This window comes from Schistocerca cancellata, chromosome 5 (assembly GCF_023864275.1).
Source record: "Schistocerca cancellata isolate TAMUIC-IGC-003103 chromosome 5, iqSchCanc2.1, whole genome shotgun sequence".
Lineage (NCBI taxonomy): Eukaryota > Metazoa > Arthropoda > Insecta > Orthoptera > Acrididae > Schistocerca > Schistocerca cancellata.
Window position 1 is genome coordinate 50,602,325 of NC_064630.1, and position 15,104 is coordinate 50,617,428.

Consider the following 15,104-nt stretch of genomic DNA (forward strand, 5'->3'; position numbering starts at 1 on the left):
CAACTTATTGTAAAAAAAAATATTACCATGTACCTGAAAAGAAAATTAAGTGTTACTGTTACGAGTTACTTCTTATTGTTCTTTCCTTTCCAAGTGCTCCTTTTTTAAAGAATGTGGATTACAAAATTATCATTTAATAGATCTGTTGACAGAAAGAGTTGACATTAGCAAATGCATCTCATTTTATAAAAGCAATGCTGCAACACAGCTGGAAACCAGATATCAAATGAAATAAGCAATTACACAAACCAAAGCATAAAAATATCATTCAGTAGTCATGTGACATTTCATTTCATAAGTTAATGGCTCTCAACTCTCGTACAAAGACTCTTGTCATAATCAGGTGTGCAGATGTAAAAATATTTCTTGTCATTTCGTTAGGCATTTCAGTAAATATCATAAATTTTTAAGTAACGAGGGTGTCGCATTAGCGATGAAAGGCACATCCTAATGGCTTATTCTCCAGGTGTTTGACACAGCTGTGTGCCCACAACGCATTACAAAAATCATATGTTTTCAAGTAACGAGCGTGTCGCATTAGCGATGCCCTCTACAAAGAAATGTCATTAACAGGGGTATAGGCCTCTCTTTGTCCTTCTCTTCCACCTGTGCCTCTGGCACACCCTAATGGCTTTCTTTTCTACCTGAGCATCTGAAAAGGCTTGTTCTCCAGGTGTCTGACACACCTGGGTGCCCACGTCACATTATGTGCAGGTGGTCACTTAACTTTCTTACGGAAATATTTACGACAGTAGTTTCCGCTACAGTGACAGTCTCATATAAAAACATTTCACAGGTCAAGAATTTTATTGACATAAACATACCTCAACAGCATAATACACATCGTCGTCGTAAAAATAACATCATAACACCTCAGTCAAATGTCAAAAACGTCGTAGCTTCCTCCAATGATTTCAAAACCTAAAGAAAATTCTCTGCTCATTTCAGTAGTGTCATCTACCTCAAACGTACTTTAAAAATCATGATCTCATACCAAATACATCATTCAAAGCTCTCATAGTATCACAATGGTTCCGAAAAAATATGAACAGTTCACAAAGTATAGACAAAGTACAATTTCTTAAGTGTGAAGTAATCCAACTCTGTAATTGCGTAAACATGTGTCACTGACGTAGAAAAAAATGTTTGTTTCTCTGTTAAATGATCAGATAGCTGTGTAATTTATGTGTTAGAGAAATATGGTACCGATGTGTTAAATTGTATAAGCAAATACCATATTAGCTAGGGCTCCTTGTGCTTGCCAAACACATGGTACACAAAGTAAGCGTGTACCCCCCTGAGGTTTATTGTAATTGTATCCTCAGGTATTACAGCTTACAGCAATGAAATGAAATGTGTCACGAAAAACTTTCTTTGTAATTCAAAAATCTCTAAAAATAAATGTCTTAAGTACAAAATTAATCACTCAAATACGTGTCCAGTAGCGCTAAATGTGCGTCTTGCTCTAAGATAATCTCTGGGAAGTGTCGTAGTTATTGTCCTCCGAAAGCTAAGTTCTGCAGAAGTCAATGTACTTACCTCATGATACACAAAAGTGAAATGCTTTGCGTATAGATATCATACTTATTACGCTTATTGCCGTGATGAGGAAAGTACTGTGCTGTAACGTATTGTTGTCCTACGGAAAAGGCTGTCTCCTTGTAGCAATAGCACAAAAGTCACCACTAAAACATCTTTTACTTTACAGAAGAATTCAGAAAAACTGTGCAGATATCAAACAGATACACCGCAAAAGCAACATTGTAAATTGTCACTCATTAGTAACGTCGTGATATAATCATGTAGCTGTCACACAAACCAACCGCTGTGTCATCTGGCATTTCACAGAAAGCACCTCAAATCCAGAATCCACTCGTAAGCAAACCAAAATGTTGCATGTTAACAGTTTCTTAAGTCTGACAAATTGTACAAGTAGCGTGAAGTGAAAATTGCAAAGACTAAGTTAAAAAGCAAATTATCTGTCAATAAATGGTTTGACATGAGAAATGTGGTGTAAACCTTTACTCTTCCTAGTACGCAGAGTTTCAACTTCAACGCAATTATCATGTGGTATACGTCGGATTCTGTAAGGTCCATTGTAAACTAGAAAGAATTTGTGACTCAAGTGTTTCTTCTTATGTGACAATGAATGAGCTTTAATGAGAACTTTCTGACCAATATATAATTTCTTTGCATTTGCTTTACCGTGTAGTTTTCTCCTTTTCTCTGCTGCAGATTTTATATTTTTAAGAGCCAGATCAATTATGTCTTTGTGTCGCAGTTTACGTGTATTCGGGAAAGGTACAAGCTCTCTGATTCTGTTCGGTGGTTCTACATTCTTCAGTACAAGAGTAGGTGGTAAAGCAGTGGAATCATGAGGCATTTCATTCAGCACATTTTGAAATAAGTGTAAATATCTGTCCCAATGCTGATGCTTTCTGTGACAATAAAGTCTGCAAAGCTTATTGATTTCTTTCATAATCCGTTCAGACGGGTTACAATGTGGTGAATACAATGAAATAAAAACAGGTTTGATTTTATGATTCCGAAGCATGCGTGACCAAACAGCAGATCTGAATTGCGGTCCGTTATCTGAAATGACTTTACTAACGTGTCCAACTTCACGTAAGAAATTTTTAACAAAGGCGTTGGATACAGACCGTCCAGTGGCTTTACGTAACGGAGTGAAAGAAACAAATTTTGAAGTAAGTTCAACAGCGACTAGAACGTATGCAAATCCATTAGATGTTCTGACAAGCGGTCCCAAGAGATCAACAGCAGCAAATTCTTTTAATTTAGAAGGAATGATAGGAAACAGCGGAGCACGATGTGAGATAGTAGACGGTTTCGCCTTTTGACAAAGTTTACAAATAGACAAGACTCTTCGAATTCGCTTTTCCATATTGTTAAAATAACAAGTCGTTCGAAGAATATGAAAACATTTTCGTGGGCCAAAATGTGCATAGCTGAAATGAATGTACCAAATGAGCTTATTAACAAAATCGTCTGGAATGCAAAGTACCCATAGCTTGTCATCAACAGTGCAGGGTTTGAAGAGTATGTTGTTTCTAACCAGGTAATAATGCCAAATCTGAGTGTGTGTCTTTTCATGCCATTTACCTTTGATGTCTTTCCAAATCGGATCTTTATCTTGTTCATGAGCAATGTCCTTTAAAGATGTGGTGATGAAGTTTTCAAAGGCGACTTTCTGAATGTAAAGAATACTGAAATTTTTCTCGAGGTTGCCTTCTGTGTTACTTTTCTCAAGCCCAGCCGGTGCGCGTGACAGTGCGTCCGCAACAATGTTCTCCTTGCCGGGAATGTAGACTATTGTGAAGCGGAATTCTTGCAGAAACAATGCCCAACGTTTTAACCTATCATGATTTAATTTTGAAGACATAAGAAATTGTAATGCACGGTGATCACTGTATACTTTTACGTGCTTACCAGAAAGAAAGAAACGGAATTTGTTAAATGCCCAAACGATAGCTAAAGCTTCTAATTCAGTAACGGAATAATTTTTTTCAGATTTTGTTAGCACTCGGCTAGCAAAAGCAATGGTTTTCTGAACAGTAATGTCATCTTCTATGGCTTCTTGAAATAAATGGGCACCAAGACCAACTTTGGAAGAATCAGTGCTAAGGCAGAAATCTTGTGACAGATCTGGATGAGCTAGTATTGGCGCGTGAAGTAACGCTTCTTTCAAAGAATTGAATTCCAACTGTGCTTGTTCGTCCCAGTTCCAAATAGTATTTTTTCCAGTGAGAGAACAAAGTTTTGGTGTAACTAGAATTTGCATATTCAGAAAACGACGGTAAAAATTTGCGAGACCTAGAAAACTGCGGACTTGTCTTTTTGTGGATGGAACTGGAATGGCTCTGATTGCTTCTAACTTTTCAGGATCCGGCTGAATGCCTTCAGAAGAAATAATATGTCCTAAAAACTTCACCTTTGACCTACCGAATTCAGACTTTTCCAAGTTAACTGTAATTCCAGATTCTGCAAAAATACGTAACAAACTGTTGAGGATGCGGTTATGTTGTTCCCATGAGGCTTCTGCTATTAGAATATCGTCCACATATAAGGTGATGTGACGTTTTAAGAACTCAGGTAATATGGAATTTAACCCGCGAATGAATGCTGCTGAAGAAATGTTCAAACCAAAAGGAAGTTTCCGAAACTGATAACAAACGCCGAAACAAAGGAAAGCTGTGTATTTTCTACATTCTGGATGTAGTTCGATCTGATAAAAGCTTGATCTGAGATCAATGGAAGATAACACTTTTACACCATTAAAATTTTGAAGAAGTTCTTCCATCGTCTGCGGCCTGTCTGTTTCAGGAATAATGATAGTATTGATTTGTCTCGAATCTAAGACAAGTCTGATCGATCCATTTTTCTTCTCAACAACATGTAATGGATTGTTGTATGAGCTTACTGCAGGCTCAATAATGCCCTCGTCAAGCATAGATTGTATTTCTGTTCTAACACGGTCCCTATAATGTGCTGGAATTACGTATGGTCTTACACAAAATTTAGTATGCTCACGAACACGAAATTGGTATTGAAATCCCTTGATTGTTCCTGTTTTGTGAGTAAAAACTGTGGAATGTGCTTGTAAAATCTCAAAAAGGTCCTGCCTATCAGTGTCATTACGATTCTCAATTGTTTGAATTTTATTCTGAATTAACTCATTAATTTCAAATATGCCGTCGATATCATCCCTTTCAGTACTTGCAGAGTGATTGTTAGTGTCTAGTTCCGTCGAAAATTCCGAACTGTTATCTAACAGAAGGTAAAGCCGATTAATTTCCTCATCATGGTTTGAGAGCCAGTCTTCAAATTTCAAAGCTATTGACTTACCTTCTTTCTCTAAACTTATTTCAGCATCGTGAAAACTTAAGATTGCTTTATATTCATTCAAAAAGTCTACTCCCAGTATAATTTCCGTCGACAATAATGGAACAATAAGGAAGTTCATAGAGAAGCTGTGGCTTTGACAAAAGAATTCTAAATTGGTTTGTTGGCGTACATCTACACTTTTTCCAAAGATTGCACCTTGTAATTTAATCTTACGTAACGGAAGTGTGGGGCAATCGTTCGCTTTGTTGCATTTGCTAAAAGCTGTTTCGCTAATTACTGAAATGGGACTGCCAGAGTCAAGTACTGCCGTAAATTTTACGTCATTTACAGTAATATGAATCACAGGATATGCAATGTTGTTATGTTTTACGTCGTGTTCCTGGAGTAAGATGTCTCTAATGTCTTCCATTTTTACGTAATTACTAGCTACGGCAGCTGCGTCATCAGTTTCATAAGTACGTCTTGTGGCTGCCAGTGGTGTGAGTCATCGCCTATTGTCTCTTTGTTGGCGCGCGTCGTTATTGGGATTTGGAGACCTAACTTCTACAAATTCATCGTGACGAGAGTGCTCTGCTCTATTTAAATCTCGCCAGTTCTGATGCAATTCAGGTCTGTCGTTACGATCATATCGTCTGTCGTCATGTCGGTAGTTTCCATAGTTTCTTTCTTGTCGGTCACATGGTGGAGGATTTCTCCTTGAATCGTAACTACGCGCTGGACCGTTGCGTCTAAAGTTATTCTGTCTCCCTTGATAATAGTTATTTTGGGTCCCATATTGTCTGTTTCTCTGATTGTCTCTGTGATAGTCATTACCGCGGAAAGGTGATCTTTCCCTGTAACTATTACTCTGCCAGTGGTTATCATATGGGTGGTGTCTGTTTTGGTCACGATTTACGTTGTAAGAATAGGTTTGTCGTGGCCATTTATTGTTTCTGTCGTCACGGAATTGTGACGGATGTGACCTGTAATGATTGTTTTCCTGTTTTCGCATCCCGCGACTGTCTGTGTCAATTTCCAGTTCTTGTAACAGTCCCTGAAAAGCTTCAATGTCGTCTTTGCAACGTCCTGCCAAAATAATGTGTCGTAAATGTTCAGGCAGTTTGATTAAGCAAATGCGGATGAGTTCTGAGGGGCTGTATGGGTTTGATAGGTACTGATTCTTGTGCAACATGTCTTCAAAATATTTGACAAGACTGGAAAATTCAGATTGTTCAAAGTGTTTCATCATCATGATGCTATGTTTTACGCGGTCTTGTGTAGCTCGAGACCAATATGCTGAGAGGAAGGCATGGTAAAATTCTCCTTCACTGTGGCAATCGTGAATGACCGATCGCATTCTTACAGCTGGTTCATTTTCTAAGTAGCCACACATAAATTCTAATCTGTGTTCTAATGACCAGTTGGGAGGAAAACAATGAGAGAATTGATGGAGCCACGCTTGTGGATGAATGTCGTTGCCAGAATTCTTAAATGTTTTGAATTTACGTGTAGTAATGAACAGCTTATAGTCAAAATCATCATGTCGGCGAGTCACATATCGGTCATTGTTACGTCGTGTCGGCGGTTCCATCTCAAAATTCGGTGCACCTTGCCAATTTCTTTCATAATTACCGAAATGCTCTGTGTTATTATATTGTGGCTTTTCCGTATTTCTATGTCCCTCTTCCAGTATTGGGGCGCGAGTGTCCTCTGAAATACGTAATTCTTGTATCACCTGCGTCAACTGATCTTGTACTTCCCGGATTTCTCTTTTATACTGTGTATTAATTTGATTTTGATTTTGTTTGAATTTTCTTATTTGTTCATAGTCTTCTGTGTCAGTGAAGGCTACGGGTCTTGTGTCATTCAGATCATCATCTACCTTTGTAGATAAGTTAGTGACCTGATCCGAAAGTTCAGCTACTTTCTCCGATAGTGAACACATTTCCTCAGTGTGTTTTTCTGAACCAAGTTTCAGAGTGTCCATTTGTGTTGAAATCGAATCTACTGTGTTCTTTAAGTTTTCCTGAGTTTTTGCCAGTTGCGTAACCGAATCGGTAGATGCAACTGAGTCAATTTTAGCCCACAAGGTCTCATGATTTTCATGAACAATGGTTTGCAGTTCTTTTATGGCTGCTTCGTGATTCTGTAATGCATTTTCATGCAGCGAAAAAATAGGTTGGAAATGCTCACAAATTTGTGTTTTTACGTCATTACAGACTTTTTGACATTTCGATTCGATTTTATGTAACTCAGTAGTTAAATCTTCACGTGTTTGTTCAAGCGTTTGTTCCAATGAGTCTAACTTTTGAAGCTTTTGCTGTGTTTGTCTCTGATTTTGTTCCACTGTGTCTAACTGTTGCTGTGTTTGTCTCTGGTGTTGTTCCATTTTTTGCATTAATTGCAATAATAATGTATTAGTGTCTGGAATCTGTTTCTCTATGCTCTTTGGCAGTGCGTTTTCACCGGCAGCATTCACATTTTGACAAGCAGAAAATGTGTCTTGACTCATTTGAGAAACCGGTGAGGACCCAAAACCTAAGTCTACAGTATTTGCCATATTGTGTTCTGTCATTTCGGATTCCTGAGGCGAGCTGTTGCCGACCGATCGATCGATAATGCTTCCCTGTTCACTACCTGTTTCACTGCCTACGCCATTGTTTGACGCCCGCTCCATTTCCCTATGCACAGTTACCAAATTACTACTTTGAATATTAGTTAATTCATTACATGGTGGCGCTAACAAATTGCTTTCGTCTTCACTGTCGTTTCTTAGTTTACTTTGGAGCCGAGTGTTACGTTTTTCACACGCCATTATTGTGACAATATTTCACACGATAACACAGAAAAGCACAATTTGAAGAGCAAAAATAAGAGAACACATTAACATAGCACTGAAAATAATATCTAGTTAATTGCAGCAGCGAAATACTTGGCGCAAAGCTACATGCATGCCACAACTGTTTTACTGTACAACAATGAAAGACTGCAACTACAAAGGAGATTCTCTCTACAATTACGCACTAGCAATAAACAAAAGCTACACTAAATACACAAACTACAAGAAAAAATCAGAAGATTCCAGTGAGGTATCCTAGGCTAAGGGTCGACATATGAAACATCCCCTTAGAGGAATTTATACATACGAAACGTCCACTTTGAACAACTTGTACAAGACTGTGCTTAAACTGACACACAGTATTTTTAGCGCAACGCAATCTGACTTTCAGAAATCCCTACAAAGGAATGGCCCTGAGTAACATTAAACTACACCTTTCAGAAATCACTCACCTCACAAAAATCTTCGTTACTGGAACTACGGCAATACGGCGAGCGCCACTACTGCCAGCTAAATAAAAGATTCAAACTACTGAAGGCACTAACTACTGATAGGGATAGTTAGCAAATGAAAGATATTAATAGAGAACAAACACTGTATTTACCTTAATAGTCATCAATAGTCATAATATATACAGCAGCTCATGACATCAATTTTTACAAATTTCAAACTCCGCCATCTCTGTCCTCACATCCGCCACTGCTGGCGGCTCCCCTCCAACTGCCCAGCGCTATGCGCTGTTCGCATCCAGCTATAGCAGTTCATGACAACAATGGCAGACAACAATGCAAACTAGCCACATACTGCACACAGCACAGCCAGTGATTTTCATACAGAGTGCTATGTAACGTTGCCAATAAAAAACATAAACAGCAAACTTACATAAAGAAAACATAAACAGCCTACTTACAAAATATATATATATATATATATATATATATATATATATATATATATATATATATATATATATAGAGGAAAAAGAAATTAAAACAAGTCCACCCATCCGGAAGCCTGGGGATCCTGCAAGGTGATAAAGGATGGCAGGCGGTCCGATTCCAAGGTGTAGGTGCGTCGTGTTTCATTCCTCATCGGGCGGACATCTGCCTCGTTGCCAACTTCAGTGGAGGAGCGTTAAAAACACTGTTAAGATAATTGTCAAAATACTCGCGATAACGGGAACTGCGCGCAACCTCCGCGTGTGCAGTCTGCAAGTATCGCCAAAAATCAAGGCACGAGTGATGATCATCTTCATATAGATATGCCGAAGTCCAGGCCTTTATCCAGAGAACTGCCCGAGACTTCGTTGTAGGAAAATATTCCTCCTCTGGCTAAAGAAAGGACTCGGGGTCAAAAAATATTGTGGCACTCGTAGAAAACACGCGACCACTTGTCGCCCCAACAACCAGACATCAGCAACGCCTACACAGTTGAATCGGTGATGACCTTCGTCGACACTACGAAAGACGGCGAGAAGGGGAGGGTCCGCCAGTCTTGTGGCCTGGGGCCGTTGGTCATTTGGATACTTCTTCCCACTGGTCGCATAACATCAAGTCGATCTGATGTGCGTCGGAAAGGAACTGTCATGATTGTGACGCCAAATCGCAGTTCATCGCAACAATGTGAACTTGTGTTCCACGGCGTTGCAGGCGGCATCACTCACTAAAAGGACGTAGAAATCCTTCGCCCTCGGCAGGAGCGTTCGTCGAAGGCCGACGAGAGCATAACTGCGTTTCACACTGAAGGCCGCGATGTGTGCGAAACCGACTGAACTACCCAACCCGTCCTCACAGCCAGTACATCTGTAAGTAGGCTGTTTATGTTTTCTTATTGGCAACGTTACGTAGCGCTCTATATGAAAATCACTGGCTGTACTGTGTGCAGTCTGTGGCTAGTTTTCATTGTTGTCTGCCATTGTAGTGTTGGGCAGCGGCAGCTGGATGTGAACAGCACGTAGCGTTGCGCAGTTAGAGGTGAGCCGCCAGCAGTGGTGGATGTGAGGAGAGAGATGGCGGAGTTTTGAAATTACATATATTATGACTTGTGATGATATTAAGGTAAATACAGTGTTTGTTCTCTATTAAAATCTTTCATTTGCTAACTATCCCTATCAGTAGTTAGTGACTTCCGTAGTTTGAATCTTTTATTTAGCTGGCAGTAGTGGCGCTCGCTGTATTGCAGTAGGCTCGCTGTATTGCAGTAGGCTCGCTGTATTGCAGTAGTTCGAGTAAGGAAGATTTTTGTTGAGGTAAGTGATTTGTGAAACGTATAGGTTAATGTTAGTCAGGGCCATTCTTTTGTAAGAATTTTTGAAAGTCAGATCGCGCTGTGCTAAAAATATTGTGTCAGTTTAAGCACAGTCGTGTATAAAATGTTCTAAGGGGACGTTTCATATGGCGACCCTGCCAGGATTCCAACCTGGAATCTTCTGATTTTTGCATTGCATTGCATTCTGTATTGCAGTAGTTCGAGTAAGGAAGATTTTTGGTGAGGTAAGTGATTTGTGAAACGTATAGGTTAATGTTAGTCAGGGCCATTCTTTTGTAGGAATTTTTGAAAGTCAGATTGCGTTGCGCTAAAAATATTGTGTCAGTTTAAGCACAGTCGTGTATAAAATGTTCTAAGGGGACGTTTCACATCGTCTGCAACGTTCCAAACTTCACGAAACTTGCAACACTAGGTGTCCTGGAGGAAAGGATATTGGGGAGACATGGCTTAGCCACAGCTGGGGAAATGTTTCCAGAATGAGTCTCGGTCCGGAACGCAGTTTTTATCTACCAGGAAGTCTCATATCAGCGCTCACTACGCTGCAGGCTGAAAATTTCATTGTGGAAACATCTCCCAGGTTGTGGCTAACAAGCAAACCTCAAGATGTCAGACACTCCGATCGGTACCATACGTTGTATGCATCAACAAAAACATTGATTTCGGTCGTGCTGTGTGCTCTCGTGCAGCAGAACATACATAAACGGTAATTAAAACACCAGAACTAAGGAGTGCAGAAAAATCGTATCTGTGAGTGATTGTTCCGTAGATGTCCTGTAGGTGAGGTGGTCGTAGTACCAGAAGTCTCGCGTACAAACCCCACAAATGATAACACATTTTTAACTGTTTACGCGTGTATGTAGCTCTTATATGGGAGAAAATTTTCGCGGCATATAAAAGGACTTTTCGGGGTTTGTAGCAATGTTCTTTTGGCACGCTGCTTTCATTTCGTTGTCTGCAGCTCGTGGTCTTGGGGTAGCGTTCTCGCTTCCCACGCACGGGGTCCCGGGTTCGATCCCGGCGGGTTCACGGACTGAGATGACTGGGTGTTGTTGTGTCGTCTTCATCATCATTCATCCCATTACGGTCGGAGGAAGGCAACGGCAAACCACCTCCGCTATGACCTTGCCTACTACAGCGGTGCGCATCTCCCGCATCGTAACAAGCCTTTGCGACAGAACACCACACCTTTCTACACAGATGTATTCTATACATTTGCTACTTTCAACTAACAAACCGAAAGCAGAATGCCAAAATAATATAGCTACAAACTCCGAAAAGTCCTTTTACATGTCAGGAAAATGTTCTCCCTTATAACAGTTTCACGCGTGGACAGAAAAAAATATTATTAGTGGGGCTAGAACGCGGGACCTTTCCAATGAGAGATCTATACGAAACAGTCACTCACACATACGCTTTTTCTCTGCTCCGTAGTTCTGGCGTTACTTTTAATTACAGTTTACGCACCTTCTACTGGACGGCAATACATATCACGAACTAAATCTGTCGTTTCGTTGATACTCTAGCGACATACAAAGTTTTGTAGAGATCTGAAAGTCTGACGTCTGGAGGTTTGGGTGTAAGCCATGTCTCCGCAGTATAATTTTTTCCTGGAGTGCTAGTCTTGAAAGTTTCGCAGGAGAGCTTCCGTGGAGTTTTGAAGGGAGGAGGCGAGGCACTGGCGGAGTAAAGCTATGAGGAGGCGCCGTGAGTCTTGCTTGGGTATTTCGATCGATAGAGCACTTGCCCGCGAAAGGCGAAGGTCCCGAGTTCGAGTCTCTGCCCGGTACACAGTTTTAAACAACCAGAAAGTTTGATGTCAGCGCACATTCCTCTGCAGAGTGAAAGTTTCATTATGGATTTCATGAGTTTACTTGGCACTTTTTTGCAGCTTCAAGGACAGGACTTAATGTTTGCCCGTTGTTCGACGTTATGATGCGCGACAGACATGGTGCCGCGCGGAGTGGCCGCTCGATTAGAGGCGCCACGTCACGGATTGCGCCGTTCGAGTCCCCCTTCGGGCATGGGTGTGTGTGTTGTTCTTAGCATAAGTTAGTTTAAGTAGTGTGTAAGTCTAGGGAACGATGAGCTAGGCAGTCTGGTCGCTTAGGAATTTACATACATTTGAACATTTGATGGGATGGGATGATTTGGGCCGGATTGGACGACCGGTTCTAGGCGCTTCAGTCTGGAACCGCGCGACCGCTACAGTCGCAGTTTCGAATCCTGCCTCGGGCATTCTACAGTGATTATGCTAAAGAACTTGCCCCCTTTCTATCAGCAATTTATCGTAGATCGCTGGAAGAACGTAAAGTACCTAGCGACTGGAAGAAAGCGCAGGTCGTTCCCATTTTCAAGAAGGGTCATAAATCAGATGCGAATAATTATAGGCCTATTTCGCTTACGTCAATCTGTTGTAGAATAATGGAACATGTTTTGTGTTCTCGTATTATGACGTTCTTAGATAATACAAATCTCCTTCATCATAACCAACATGGATTCCGCAAACAGAGATCATGTGAAACTCAGCTCGCCCTATTTGCCCAAGAAATTCACAGTGCCGTAGACACTGGCGAGCAGATTGATGCCGTGTTCCTGGACTTCAGGAAGGCATTTGATACGGTTCCGCACTTACGTTTAGTGAAAAAAATACGAGCTTACGGAATATCGGACCAGGTTTGTGATTGGATTCAGGATTTCCTAGAAGAAAAAACACAACATGTCATTCTTAACGGTTCAAAATCTGCAGATGTAGAGGTAATTTCGGGAGTACCGCAAGGAAGCGTCATAGGACCTTTATTGTTTACAATATACATAAATGACTTAGTTGACAACATCGGTAGCTCCGTGAGGCTATTTGCAGATGACACGGTTGTCTACAAGAAAGTAGCAACATCAGAAGACTCGTACGTACTCCAGGAAGACCTGCAGAGGATTAATGCATGGTGCGACAGCTGGCAGCTTTCCCTAAACGTAGATAAATGTAATATAATGCGCATACATAGGGGCAGAAATCCATTCCAGTACGAATATGCCATAGGTGGTAAATCATTGGAAGCGGTAACGACCGTAAAATACTTAGGAGTTACTATCCGGAGCGATCTGAAGTGGAATGATCACATAAAACAAATAGTGGGAAAAGCAGGCGCCAGGTTGAGATTCATAGGAAGAATTCTAAGAAAATGTGACTCATCGACGAAAGAAGTAGCTTACAAAACGCTTGTTCGTCCGATTCTTGAGTATTGCTCATCAGTATGGGACCCTTACCAGGTTGGATTAATAGAAGAGATAGACATGATCCAGCGAAAAGCAGCGCGATTCGTCATGGGGACATTTAGTCAGCGCGAGAGCGTTACGGAGATGCTGAACAAGCTCCAGTGGCGGACACTTCAAGAAAGGCGTTACGCAATACGGAGAGGTTTATTATCGAAATTACGAGAGAGCACATTCCGGGAAGAGATGGGCAACATATTACTACCGCCCACATATATCTCGCGTAATGATCACAACGAAAAGATCCGAGAAATTAGAGCAAATACGGAGACTTACAAGCAGTCGTTCTTCCCACGCACAATTCGTGAATGGAACAGGGAAGGGGGGATCAGATAGTGGTACAATAAGTACCCTCCGCCACACACCGTAAGGTGGCTCGCGGAGTATAGATGTAGATGTAGATGTAGATGTGTGTGAGGTCCTTAGCTTAGTTAGGTTTAAGTAGTTCTAAGAGAGGACTGATGACCACAGGTGTGCTCAGAGCCATTTTTTGGGATGCTTTGGGGGAGGAGACCAAACTGCGAGGTCATCGGTCTCATCGGATTAGGGTAGGATGTCGGCCATGCCCTTTAAAAGCAACCATACAGGCATTTGCCTGAAGTGATTTAGGGAATCACGGAAAACCTAAATCAGGATGGCCGTGAACATTTGACAGACATGGTTAATACAACCTGACTCAGGCATCTCTGGCTGCTGGCTGACAGGTCAGAACGTGTACCATCTTGACGCTGGCTGTCTCAACCGATGAGGCTATCGGACAAATTAATCCAATAATTGTGGAGTTATCAGATGCTGCTAAAAAATAACCATTCACCCTGTTTTTTTTTTTTTTTTTTTTTTTTTTGCTCACACGTCTTATTTACTTTTATTTCTCCGTAAATTATTTCGCATCTCCTTCTTCATTATAACCTTCAGTACCTCACTTCCAGCATTCTTGCCTACTTTTATCATCCTATCGCATTTCTGGCGGACGTCATAACTCTATATGAAATACAGAACCAGGGACTGATGACCTCACAGAGCAGTCGCTTGACCCCCAGCCGATCAGCCTTTTGCCGGTGTCACAACAGTGTACCACTGTTATCAGCTGCAGCGGGACGTTACGCGGAATCAGCGGCGACGAGGGAAAATGTGTACCGGACGGGGATTCGAACCCGGGATCTCCTGCTTACTAGGCATCCGGGACACAGAGTTATCGTAACTGCGCGGACTACCTCGGTACGCCTCAAGGCCGATCTACATCTACATCTACATTTATACTCCGCAAGCCACCCAACGGTGTGTGGCGGAGGGCACTCTACGTGCCACTGTCATTACCTCCCTTTCCTGTTCCAGTCGCGTATGGTTCGCGGGATGAACGACTGTCTGAAAGCCTCCGTGCGCGCTCTAATCTCTCTAATTTTACATTCGTGATCTCCTCGGGAGTTATAATTAGGGGGAAGCAATATATTCGATACCTCATCCAGAAACGCACCCTCTCGAAACCTGGCGAGCAAGCTACACCGCGATGCAGAGCGCCTCTCTTGCAGAGTCTGCCACTTGAGTTTGCTAAACATCTCCGTAACGCTATCACGGTTACCAAATAACCCTGTGACGAAACGCGCCGCTCTTCTTTGGATCTTCTCTATCTCCTCCGTCAACCCGATCTGGTACGGATCCCACACTGATGCGCAATACTCAAGTATAGGTCGAACGAATGTTTTGTAAGCCACCTCCTTTGTTGATGGACTACATTTTCTAAGGACTCTCCCAATGAATCTTAACCCGGTACCCGCCTTACCAACAATCAATTTTATATGATCATTCCACTTCAAATCGTTCCGCACGCATACTCCCAGATATTTTACAGAAGTAACTGCTACCAGTGTTTGTTCTGCTATCATAT

At 41.5% G+C, this 15,104-nt stretch overlaps 1 long non-coding RNA gene across 1 annotated transcript in view; it reads left to right on the forward strand.

Moving 5' to 3' along the window:
- Positions 1-15,104, forward strand: part of LOC126188869 (uncharacterized) — a 599,182-nt gene that overhangs the window by 488,400 nt on the left and 95,678 nt on the right. The gene's annotated exons all lie outside the window — the stretch shown is intronic.